The following is an 11,994-nucleotide window of genomic DNA, read 5'->3' on the forward strand; positions in this document are numbered from 1 at the left end:
ATGTGTTAATTGCTTTACCGAAGTCTTATTGTTATATGTGATTAAATTTAATAAGGATTTAAGTTGTTCATCACATACATTTACGTTACTACATTTTATGAATTCTTTTATTTGATTAAAACTATAAAAGGATTGAAGTTGTTCATAATAAACATGTTTTATATGTTACTACATTTCAGCTTTCAAGTTTATCAGACAAAATTACAACTTTTACAGTTATTTATAAGGACATTCTGTTCCTAAACACTTCAAATAAAAAAAAAATTCAGGGTTTTAAATTATTTATAAGGACATTCTGTTCGGAAACAATGCAAATAAAAGAAGTACATGGTTAACAGGAAGTGAAGAAGATAAAGACCATGAATATATAATATTCAACAGGAAATCATAGTGTGTGTAATTCTGATTAGTCGTGAACGGAACTGAGAGGTTGTCATTCGCGGAACTTGATAAGAGCCTGGCGACATTTGATTATTTCTTCACTTACTGAGATAGGGGCGAGGTTTGGTACCCAAACAGAAAAAAACAGCCTATCGGATCATGCTAACAACTCATGTGTAAATCATGGTTTTGATATGATTTCGGTATAGGAAAATTTCACATGCAAATGAGCTAATGGATCATGGTTCTGAGATGATCTGTTAAACTAAACAACTAGCAAGAAAACCATGATCCTGGTATGATCTGTTGTAGAGCTAACAACTCGTATCAAAACCATGATCCTGGAATGATCTGTTGTAGCTAACAACTCGTATTAAAACCATGATCCTGGTATGATCTGTTGTAGCTCACAACTCGTATTAAAACCATGATCCTGGTATGATCTGTTGTAGCTCACAACTCGTATTAAAACCATGGTCCTGGTATGATCTGTTGTAGCTTACAACTCGTATTAAAACCATGATCCTGGTATGATCTGTTGTAGCTAACAACTCGTATCAAAATCATGATCCTGGTATGATCTGTTAACTTGAACAACTCATAGGAAAATTCTACTTCTTATACAATTTTACTAAACACTTTGATATATGCAATAAAGTTCTCTTAAATATTTGATAAATAATTTTAGTTACCAAAAATGCAAAAATTAAGAAAAATATTATACACATGTGTAACATGAACCATGACGTTATATAAATATAATTCCAACAAATGATCTTCCTTAATAAGATGACGATTTGAATATAAAACATTATCCAAACTATTCACTGAATTTTATAAGAACAGAATCACAGAAATCCATTCTTCTTAAAGAATAATCCGGAACTCACTGATATCACTGCTTATTTATGATTACAACATCTGTTCACTACAGAATCAGCAGAGTGGTGGATCTATTATTCAGAATCACAAACACTGAAAGGGCTCTCAATGAAGTAGTCTATCCTCTGATATACGCTCTTTATATGTGTACATAAGCACCTTAAAAAGAAACGTAGAGAAAGTGGTATTTATTTATCAATCAACATATCATTATCTTTAGATCATGAAAATATGAAATATTCAAGTACTTTCCTCATTGCATTAGTGAAAAGAATTAGATTTATCACCAAAAGAATACTATTGTTGAAATGTAATATTATTTACGTACACAAATTTTGTCTTCACCAAAGGCGGATCTTTTGAATTTGTGAATTTGAATGCAACTCAGATGTTAATCATGAAGATGGAAATGTCTGTAGCTGCAAAAGAATTTCATTTTTATAAATAAACATTTTATATAATGATTAACATGTACATGTACAACAAATATTTGAATCAACAAGGTCAATTTGATGCTTAAATTAAGTTTTCAGCTCAAATCCATGTAAAGCTTTGCTATGTCTCTTCTACACATTTACAAAGGAAAAATGAATCATGCACTTGCTGGTAGAAATTAAAAAAGGTCAACAATAAAATTGATGAATTATACTCACCGAGAATAGAGTTAATAGTCCAGCACTTATTGTTATTGCTTATATGATGCAAAGGCTTTTCTTTTAAATCGGCAACAAGAAAACACGCACATCTTGTTTATCAGAATTCAAATTCTGACCTAGATCAGCTGCAAACCACTGTACTACAGCGTGCTGCCCAGCAGGAGAATTGCATAACAAGGTTACTACGACTCTGAAACTGACCAGTGATCCAATCCAAATCTAATGCCTCAAAGTTAGATTGGGAGTGGATCACAAATATTACATGAAGAGAAAGAGTTTTAATAAAATTCTGGCTGCGTTATTTAAACAAAATACATGTGTGCTAATTTAAATATGAATTATTGTATTAAATTTGTTTGTCATTTCATTCAATTTCAAAAAAATATAGTCTTTGTTACTTATACCTGTACATGCTGTGTGCATTTTAATTATTAAAACTTAATTTTCCTGTTTTCTTTTAAATAAGACTTTTATTGATGTATGTATGTTGTTTGATTCTCCAAGCTAAAGTGAATTTAAAGCTTGCATTTTCACCTATCATAGATGACAAAGTTAACAAACCATATCAGGATCATACAACCAATTCTGACAAAGTTAACAGATCATGTAAAACTCATGATTCTCAACAGAGAAGTTAACAGATCATGTGTAACTCGTATGGAGTTTAAAGACTAAGTTAAGAAACCATATCAAAATCACAAACTTTAAGCAGTTAAAGTTAACGAATCATTTCAAACTCATGTTCCTTTTTTTCTAAGTTAATGGCACATGTCAGAATGCAAGAAAATCATACCAGACTCATTCCCCAGAAACAAACCACATCAGGATCATACTTCCTTATTTGTCATCTATGATTTCAGTATGATCCATTTAATGGATACTGTCTAAATCATAGTTCAAAATCATGAATTTGTGAGTTTGATATGGTTTGTATGTGATTTTGGCATGATTTGTTAAGAAAAGTTTTTGTTTGGGTAGCTTTTTGATTATGCTTGGAAAAAGAGGGGGGATGGGAAGGGGGATGACGGTGGTTGGGATGGGGTATTTTATTCGTGTATTTTCCTAGACCATGGGGTGTTGCTATTGGATTGTACTCTGTATAATGTGATCGCCGAAATATTGACGACTCAGCGTTAAACAACGATAATTAATCAATGAATCTTAACAACTTTAAATGATTTATTTAAATTATCTTGAAGGTTAAGGAAGACGCCGTTAGAGGAAATCTAAAAGTTATCTTAAAAATTTGTTTTTCAAAAGCTTTCGCCTCAAAATATTTTCTTTTTTTAATATAAGGTCCTTGCTATTTTATATGTTACTACATTTCATCTTTCAAGTTTATCCGACAAAATTACAACTTTTTGTTATTTATAAGGACATTCTGTTCGTAAACACTTCAAATAAAAGAAGTATAGGGTTTACAGAAAGTTCAGAAAAGGACAAAGACCTGTGAGTATATACAGTGTAATATTTAACTGGAAATCATAGCGTGCTGAATTCTGATTAGTCGTGAACAGAACTGTGAGGTTGTCATTCCCGGAACTTGATTAAAGCCTGGCGACATCTGATTATTTCTTCACTTATTGAGATAGGGGCGAGGTGTTTGGTAGCTTTTTGATTATGTTTGGTAAAGAGACGGGGAGGAAGGGACGGGGGAGGACGGTGGTTGGGATGGGGATATTTAATTATCAATCACCTAATATTTCATGTGAGTTTTAGCCTTTTGATTTGACTCATAATGACTCTTAATGATTTTTCTCCAATAAATTCCCATGTCAACATTGTATCCTTTTTTGGTTCCATTCTCCCACCTTGGGATCATATTTCGAACAAAATTGAATATGCTTTACCTGAGCATGCTTGTATGTAAACATGACTATTCATGGCTGTTCTTTAGAAGAATATTTTACAATTTAAATGGACAGTTGAACTTTGAGATATGCGTCTTTCTAAATTTATCGTATCTGTTTGCATACATATTTAATGGAATCCTAAGCAAACTTAATGCATAGTTTATGTTGGGCAGAAGCGGAAACTAATCACTCTACTCATCAATACCTTTTTTAATTTTCCTAAAATTTGTCTATTTTTACCTGATAAACTATCATATGTCGCTCCACTTACCCGTTTTTGCCATCCAGCATCTACAGCAACACCTAGTCTATTGTCATTAATCTCTCTGAAAAATAGTTAAATAACAGACATCAGTTATTAACCTGTGAATCTGTCTCATTTAGAACAACCCCTAATGTGCATAACATTCTGCATATTTATCAACAAAAATCATACTGTACATGACTAAACCTTATATTTATCAGTATATATATTAACTTGATCACTATCAATTGTCTATTATTAGGTATTTCCTATGATTTTCCTTAAGGGATCAAAACTAAAACACAAGGCTCCTTGGGCTACGGCCACAATACTCTACGAAGTCACTGTCTCTGCCCAATCTAATTAAAATTCGAAGTTAGATCCAGTCGCATACACGCTACACAAACATCTAACAACATCCTATACATGTAGAGCGTCACGTCAGAGGTCAAATTCTATCAGCCAACCAAATCGTCTCTTGCAAAATCATCGTTTATATGTTGACGTAATTAAAGAAAATAAGTCTAGGGTTACTCCAAATATGACCTCTGACGTGACCCTCTATGGGATGTTGTTAGATGTTAGAGCAGATCTAACATCTAAATTTGACCTCTGACGTGACCCTCTATGGGATGTTGTTAGATGTTAGAGCAGATCTAACATCTAAATTTGACCTCTGACGTGACCCTCTATGGGATGTTGTTAGATGTAAGAGCAGATCTAACATCTAAATTTGACCTCTGACGTGACCCTCTATGGGATGTTGTTAGATGTTAGAGCAGATCTAACATCTAAATTTGACCTCTGACGTGACCCTCCATGGGATGTTGTTAGATGTTAGAGCAGATCTAACATCTAAATTTGACCTCTGACGTGACCCTCTATGGGATGTTGTTAGATGTAAGAGCAGATCTAACATCTAAATTTGACCTCTGACGTGACCCTCTATGGGATGTTGTTAGATGTAAGAGCAGATCTAACATCTAAATTTGATTAGACTGTGTCTCTGTCACTCTTCATTTTTTTTTCAAATTTTCGTTTTAGGAATGAATTTATTAGCTACCCAAAATATACTGTATATCCAGGGTTGTGCAAGTTTTGGCTTTATATACTGCGAGGGATTCATAGAAAAGAGGGTTACACTATTATAACTTGGATAACTATGAAGTCAATTCCTTATAATTTAATTCTCCATCAATAAGCGAAGAAAATAAGACAATTTTCCTTCAAAAATGCATACAATTAGTACATACATGTCTCTTATATTTAAAATTAAATGGATTGTTATGTTTGTGACGAACATGTTAGTCATTGTGACTTAACCAACACAGGTTATACCATATAACCACTAAAAATGTGTGCTGGACACCCATTGATTTGATCAGAAAAGCTATATTGCGCCTTTGGCTCAGTTTAGCAAAAAAGTTCGATTTAAACTAAATTTATAGTTTACACACTCATTCATCATGTCCAATTCTTTCTGCAAAGCATTAGATATAGATTTTGCAGCAGTATCTTCGACAGCTCCGCTGATCTCTTTATGTCTTTTGTCCAGCATGGCATGGCTTACAGGTAGTGTATTCAACTCAGAAAGGAGACTGTTGACTTGCCTTGCACCAACGCCAACAGGTACAATTGCTGTAAATACAAATTCATAAATGTTAAAAAAAAATCAGTCTAATTACTTTAAACAAAAAGCTTGTGAAATTCAACACTCATCCTCGTCTTAATTTTTTTTTTCTTTATTACAAGAAAATAAAAAAAGAACCCATACTTTAACAAACTAAATCCCTAGGGGTAATGGCAACAAAATTTAATTTGATCTACATTAGGATGATTCAATATCAATATGATTAAAACAGTAAATAGGCTTTGCTGTTCTACAGAGAAGAATTTTTCCTCATCTGAATAGTCCAGTGGTTTAGAGAACAAATAAAAAAAAGTCCAATGATAACTTGTTATATCCTTTCTTTGATGTGAATATAGGTCCTAATGTAAATATACAGGCAGACACATTGATAAATAGGAAGCAGTCATTGAATTTCCATAAAAGTGAATTTCACCATATGGCATATTGCCAAAAACAAGGAGTGACTGTGTGGTAAAAAGCACAAGAGTACAACAATAAACCAGTACCCATTTCCCTCTCTGGAGCATATTTTGAAAAGTCGACCGTTTGATAAATGGAAAAAGTTAGATTGATTGATTGTATACTGTTTAACTATTTAACGTCCCTCTTCAGAATATTTCACTGATATGGAGACGTCACCATTGCCAGTGAAGGGCTGCAAATTTAGGTCTATGCTCGACACTTACGGCCTTTGAGCAGGGAGGGATCTTCATCGTGCCACATCTGCTGTGACACGGAACCTCGGTTGATACGGTCTCATCCGAAGGACCGCCCTATTTAGTCGCTATTTACGACAAGCATGGGAGTACTGAGGACCTATTATAACCCGTATCCCCACGGGGGAAAAGTTAGATCAGAAATGATCTGAAATGAGCCTCTGGCTTCAATAAGTTAGAAATAGCTTCTTAAGAAGTTTTTTTTTTTTATTCTGGATTAAACATTATATATATTTATATATACATACACCTATATACTGGCTCTGAGGACAATAGCAAGTTTATTGTTTCTTGGTACCCACGGTACACATTATGACGTCAAGTTGAGAAATATATCTACATGTAAACCAGTTTCTTTGAAACTAAGCTTTGAATCTGAGCTAATGGCAAAGTGTGATGGAAGGACAGACGGAAAGAGACGAACCTGATAAACGCTACTTAGTATACTTTGCCCTGGCCATATTCATGGTGGGACATAACAAACCTTTCAAAATATGCACAACCTTACATGAGGTAATTTAGAATAAATACATGTGCATATATACACTGGAAACATATAACAAATAATACTTATTACTAACTACTAGTACAGTACATATATACTGACTATATACCAAGCTATAAATTATTATTACTGTCAATTACATACTATAGAAATTGCAATTTGCATAATTTTTTATCTAAAAAAAACTACGCAGGTAGGCTAAGGTTACAACCAAATAATCTACTTGCCTTTATGACATGACGTCATAGTAAGCTATATGACGTGAGGTTTGGAGATAACAATTTCTTAGAATTGATATCTAAAATTGATTTGAGGTCGTAAAATGAATCAAAATATGCAAAGGCATAATATAAACAGAAATTTATTGTTTCTTGGCCTCTGTAGTAACATGTATCACAGAGGTTAAAAACCGAATCCGTGACGTCATAACTATTGATCATGCAGTAGCAGAGTGAAAGTGAAACTTAACGAGAATTCATGTAAACAAACACCAGAAATAGGAGTTTAAAAGCATTTAGAAGGAATATCATGTGTGATTCATGTGGGAATAAAGCTTATGAATGAGGTATGGTAATATAATTATACAATTTCTTCGTAAAATTAAAGCAGGGAGGGTGTTTACTTGCCGATAAGCCTTTCCTCTGTCGTTTCTAACATAAAAGATGCAAGATTTCAACACTACGCCGCATACCTTGTAACTTAATTTTTGTTTCCATCTAAAGTTCTTGTTCTAATATTTTTGGAAAGTGCTGCTAAAATCGTATGGTTTTACGGGAATTGATGCATTTTTTTTCGATGTTATGATCAAAATCTAAAACCTTTGGGTAGGTTTCGTCTGAAAGTGTTTAATAATTATTTCTGTGAGAGGACAGTAGGATTCTAGCAACACTTTTTATGGTACAGAGATGTTTTAACATAACTATTATACAAATTAAAACTTATTATCCCCGGAGTAGTGTTGAACTTTTCACTTTTTCATTAAGGTATATTTTCTAATTTATAGACATCACGTGGTGACGTCATGGTGAAGTGCTTACTGTAGTATAAGTTCCATTGAAGTCTATAGAATGCATACCTATTGCAAAAGTCTTATCCTTGACTTTTCCGATTTATTAGTGTAACATTACTATAAAAATGCCAATTTGCCGAATTCTGATCCATGTGCTGCCTTAACAAACCCGCGGAGAGATTTTGTCTTTTTGACGTTCACATTATGGTCCTGGGTCAGTTGGAGCAGTTGTCTTGCCAAGACGTATTGTATCATCTGCGTCCAACACTATAGGCCGACTCAATTGCGACCAATTAGATGGGGTATTTCAAGTAAGATGTTGTAAATGAAATAGTTGTTGAAATTTAAATAATTTTATATCTGCAGTGACCCATGTTTACAATGGGAAGCACTATAAAAGTTGCTGCTTTAGGATATATTCCATTGATGTTCATTCACAACTTTACAACACCATATTTGCTGACAAAAGCAACAGGATTATTTTCCTGTATGAATGTATGAATCACATTTTTATGCAAGATTATATCAAAACAACAGAAAACAAAACTTGTTAATTAGGGCCCCGCAGGGATATGCCGGAGCCCTATAGTAATCGCCTTGTCTGTCATTCTTCTGCGCAAGTGAGTTAAGGCTACGTATGGAGGTTTCTATGCAAAATAATTAATTAAGACCCATAATTGCTATATACACCGCAAAGAAAATGTTGACTTGTTTTCTAATACATTCTTGGTACCCGCGATATGCGATTGCCGGTACACATTATGACGTCATATTGTGATGTTATCAGCCTTTACCACACACGTTTATAAGAAACATCAACAAATTTGCTTCTGCGACAGGGCATACCTTACTTTGTTTTACCGAATATTCCAAAGATTTAAGATATTGCTGCACAAATGTCGACACTGCAATTCTTTGGTTACTATTCGTACAGTTCTAAGTTGAAAAAAGGTTAAAAATGTACAGTCCAGTGTAAGTTTAGTAAAATCCATTATTGATTGAAGAAGAGCATAGGATTTGTGCAGCAATTTTATTATTTTTAAGAATCTTCTACTTAATATTATACTTTATTTTAAATTAAATAGGATACGCCCTTGCACCGACGCTTAATGAAGTTTAAATCCCTTTAAAAATATTGAACAATGCATTATGCGTTCTTTAAATTTACAGGCAGTCTGGTGAAAGTTAAAATGTTTTGCTCTAATAAAAAAAACCCTTACTTTTTTATTTCAGCATTCTTTTTAATATTAAAATTGAATTGTAAGTATTAATCACCTGTTAATATAATGTTAATATTCTTTTATCAATGTTCCATCACTGTTCCGTTATTTTTTTTTCCAAACTTTAAAAAATGTCCAGGGAAACATATATTATTCTTATACTGCTCATCAGTTACTTCAACCTATTAAAAAATATATATAAATATAGTTTAACAAAATCCCAATCTAAATAAAACAACCTGTTAAATCCTCTCGCATACTCGCTACACAACATCTTACAACATCTCATAGAGAGTCACCTCAGGTGTCAAATACGGAACAACTCTAGACTTATTCGTTCTAATATATTAAATACAATAATTTGAAGTTGACTATTTGATTGCATAATAGAATTGACGTCTGACATGACACTCTACATAATGTGCAGTATGTATGCAGATCTAACATTACTTTAATTTTAATTAGACTGACAAAGTCCCTTATGCTGATCTAATAGTGTATTTGCCTTTGTTTGATTAAATTCACATTTTCAGCTTTTTTGGGCTCAGAATGACTTAAAATAAAATCTAAAAATTTATCAAGTGTAAAATCTTATTAGTTTATTAAAGTTGCCTCTTTTAAACACTTGACTAGGGATAATGAAATAAATGTACCCGAATATGTATGTATGGATTTGTTCCTGATTTTCAGAGTAAATTAAGGATTTTTTGTTTCATTTTACTTGTTCATCAAAATAATTTTTTGTACCCAACCCCAGACCCTTAGGCCATGATTCATTATATTTGAATGACAACTAGAGGCCCACAGACCTTATAGGTCACTTGAGTATCATTAAACAACTTTCACTCAATTGGTTTTGATTTGTGTTTTAAACAAAATGCCATGAAACTCCTAATTTTGAAAGACGCACCATTGTTAATCATAATTATACACTTAGCATGCTTACTTTGGTTACTTAATACCCAAAAGTAGATCAGAGTAATAAAGATAAAATGCAATTCCATTTTATAACCACCAGTTGTGTACCCCACCCCACAGGAACCACTAACCCTGGGGCCACACATTTCAAAATTTTCTAAATGTTATCATAGGTTTTATTTCATCATAAATGGTTAGTTGTAATTCCAAAGAGCTATATAGACCCACCCTAGTACTAGGACCCCTGACCCTGGGGCAATGAATTTCATAATTATTGTAGATGACTCAATGCTGATTACAATCATGCCAACAGTCTGACTGCTTGATGACCAGGAGTAAAGCAAGATTGCATTAATATTTAGTGGTTTTGGCCCCACCCCTAAGGCCCAGGTTGGGGGTGTTGTTATCATAAAATTTACAAATTATGTTCCCCTTCACCCACAGATGCTTTGTACCATATTTTAATTGAATTTAGTTGAGTTCAGTAGCAAGAAAGAAGCTAAAAATGTTCAAATGTTAACACAAGACAGACAAAAACAGTTTTTTACACAGGTGACCTAAAAATAGGTCTGTTGATAAATACTTATTTTAAATAAATCATAGAATTTGAGAAGGAGGCTTGCAAAATGAGACTTTTTTAAGAAAATGTGAACATTTCTTAATTTGATGGAAATGCCGAACATATAAAGGTATTCTATAAACTTAAGCTTAAAAAGTAGAGGAAAGCAGCTTACACCCCCTCTCTCTCTCTCTCCCACAACACATACACACTGACAACCACTGAATAAGATAAATAGAGAGCTTAAAATAATACAGTGAGATTAAGAAACCAATAGAAAATAAAACTAGAGCAAAGCTCGTTGCAAAGCAACGAGTCGGTGTCCCGTCCTGTTTGACCGAAAGTAACTCACTCTTTAAAAAAATGAATTAATACATCAAAAATGATTTAAATCCTCCAAATCTATGTTACATCTTTGCTTCTTAACTTTGCTTCTTAAACATATTACAAATTCTCGATACTTTTTGATATGTTAAGGAAAAACTTCCGGACCTTTGCGGCCCTTAATTAAAGGGGCAAGCCCTTTTTTCGAGATATCATTATAGGACTATATTCGGTAGCCAGCGTCGGCGTTTCGTACATCCGGTAGTTATGAAATACTTAGTTTACTTCTCCAAAGGTTACTCTAGCATCACTAAAAATTTAATGCTTCTGTGTTTAGTGCTTTTTGAGAAATCTGCCGGACAAAGTGACCCTCTAAAATTCACTATATCGCAAAAAACTCCGAACCGGAAGTGACGTCATCAAAATAAAAAAAAACCTAGACGTTTTGATCTTCTATCAGACCTGAAAGTTTCGTGAAAATCGATTGAGCCGTTCTCAAGAAATCGCGCGTACAAAATCGGTAAGAAAAAAAAAAACAATAATAATAACTAGAGCCGAGCTCGTTACAAAGCAACGAGTAGGTCTTCCGTCCTGTTTGACAGGAAGTAACTTTAATTTATAAAAAAAGAGTAATGAAGTTCAAAAATGGTTTAATCCTCCAAATCTATGTTAATTATTGCAAATTAAGCCATTTTTTTGGCAACTAACGGTTGAAGATTAAGATTTAAGCTTCCAGTGATATATGATATCAAAAAACCTGTCAAGAACAGCTAAAATATGCAATTTTTGACTACTTCCGGTTTGACTGGAAGTTACGTCACCGGACGTATTTTGACGACACCATTAGATATAACTTGAAATTTTGAACAACTTTCTTCGCTTCTTTGACATATTACAAATTCTCAATACTTTTTGAGATATTTATAAGAAACTGTTGGCCCCTCTAGATCCCTTATTTTAGGGGCCAGTCCCTTTTCTGAGATATTGTTTAAATGATCTTGCAATTCTACACATCTTTTGTTCTTTATGTTTTACCAAAATATTTTCAAGTAAAAAAATATCGAAGAAAAGGTGTGAGAAATTTTGAAATTTGTGAT

General features: G+C 33.2%; 1 long non-coding RNA gene across 1 annotated transcript; it reads right to left on the minus strand.

Moving 5' to 3' along the window:
* Nucleotides 1-1,180: 1,180 nt before the first annotated feature.
* LOC134263445 (uncharacterized) lies at nucleotides 1,181-2,554 on the minus strand. The gene is made up of 3 exons (XR_009991263.1): nucleotides 1,917-2,554; nucleotides 1,592-1,682; nucleotides 1,181-1,422 (listed from the first exon to the last, which is right to left on the minus strand). It is a non-coding gene; the product is annotated as an uncharacterized LOC134263445 (long non-coding RNA).
* Between the last annotated feature and the right edge of the window lie 9,440 nt (nucleotides 2,555-11,994).

Source organism: Saccostrea cucullata, unplaced genomic scaffold, assembly GCF_032062105.1.
Source record: "Saccostrea cucullata isolate Sc308-1 unplaced genomic scaffold, CSIRO_AGI_Scuc_v1 ctg11361, whole genome shotgun sequence".
NCBI classification, from domain to species: Eukaryota; Metazoa; Mollusca; class Bivalvia; order Ostreida; family Ostreidae; genus Saccostrea; species Saccostrea cuccullata.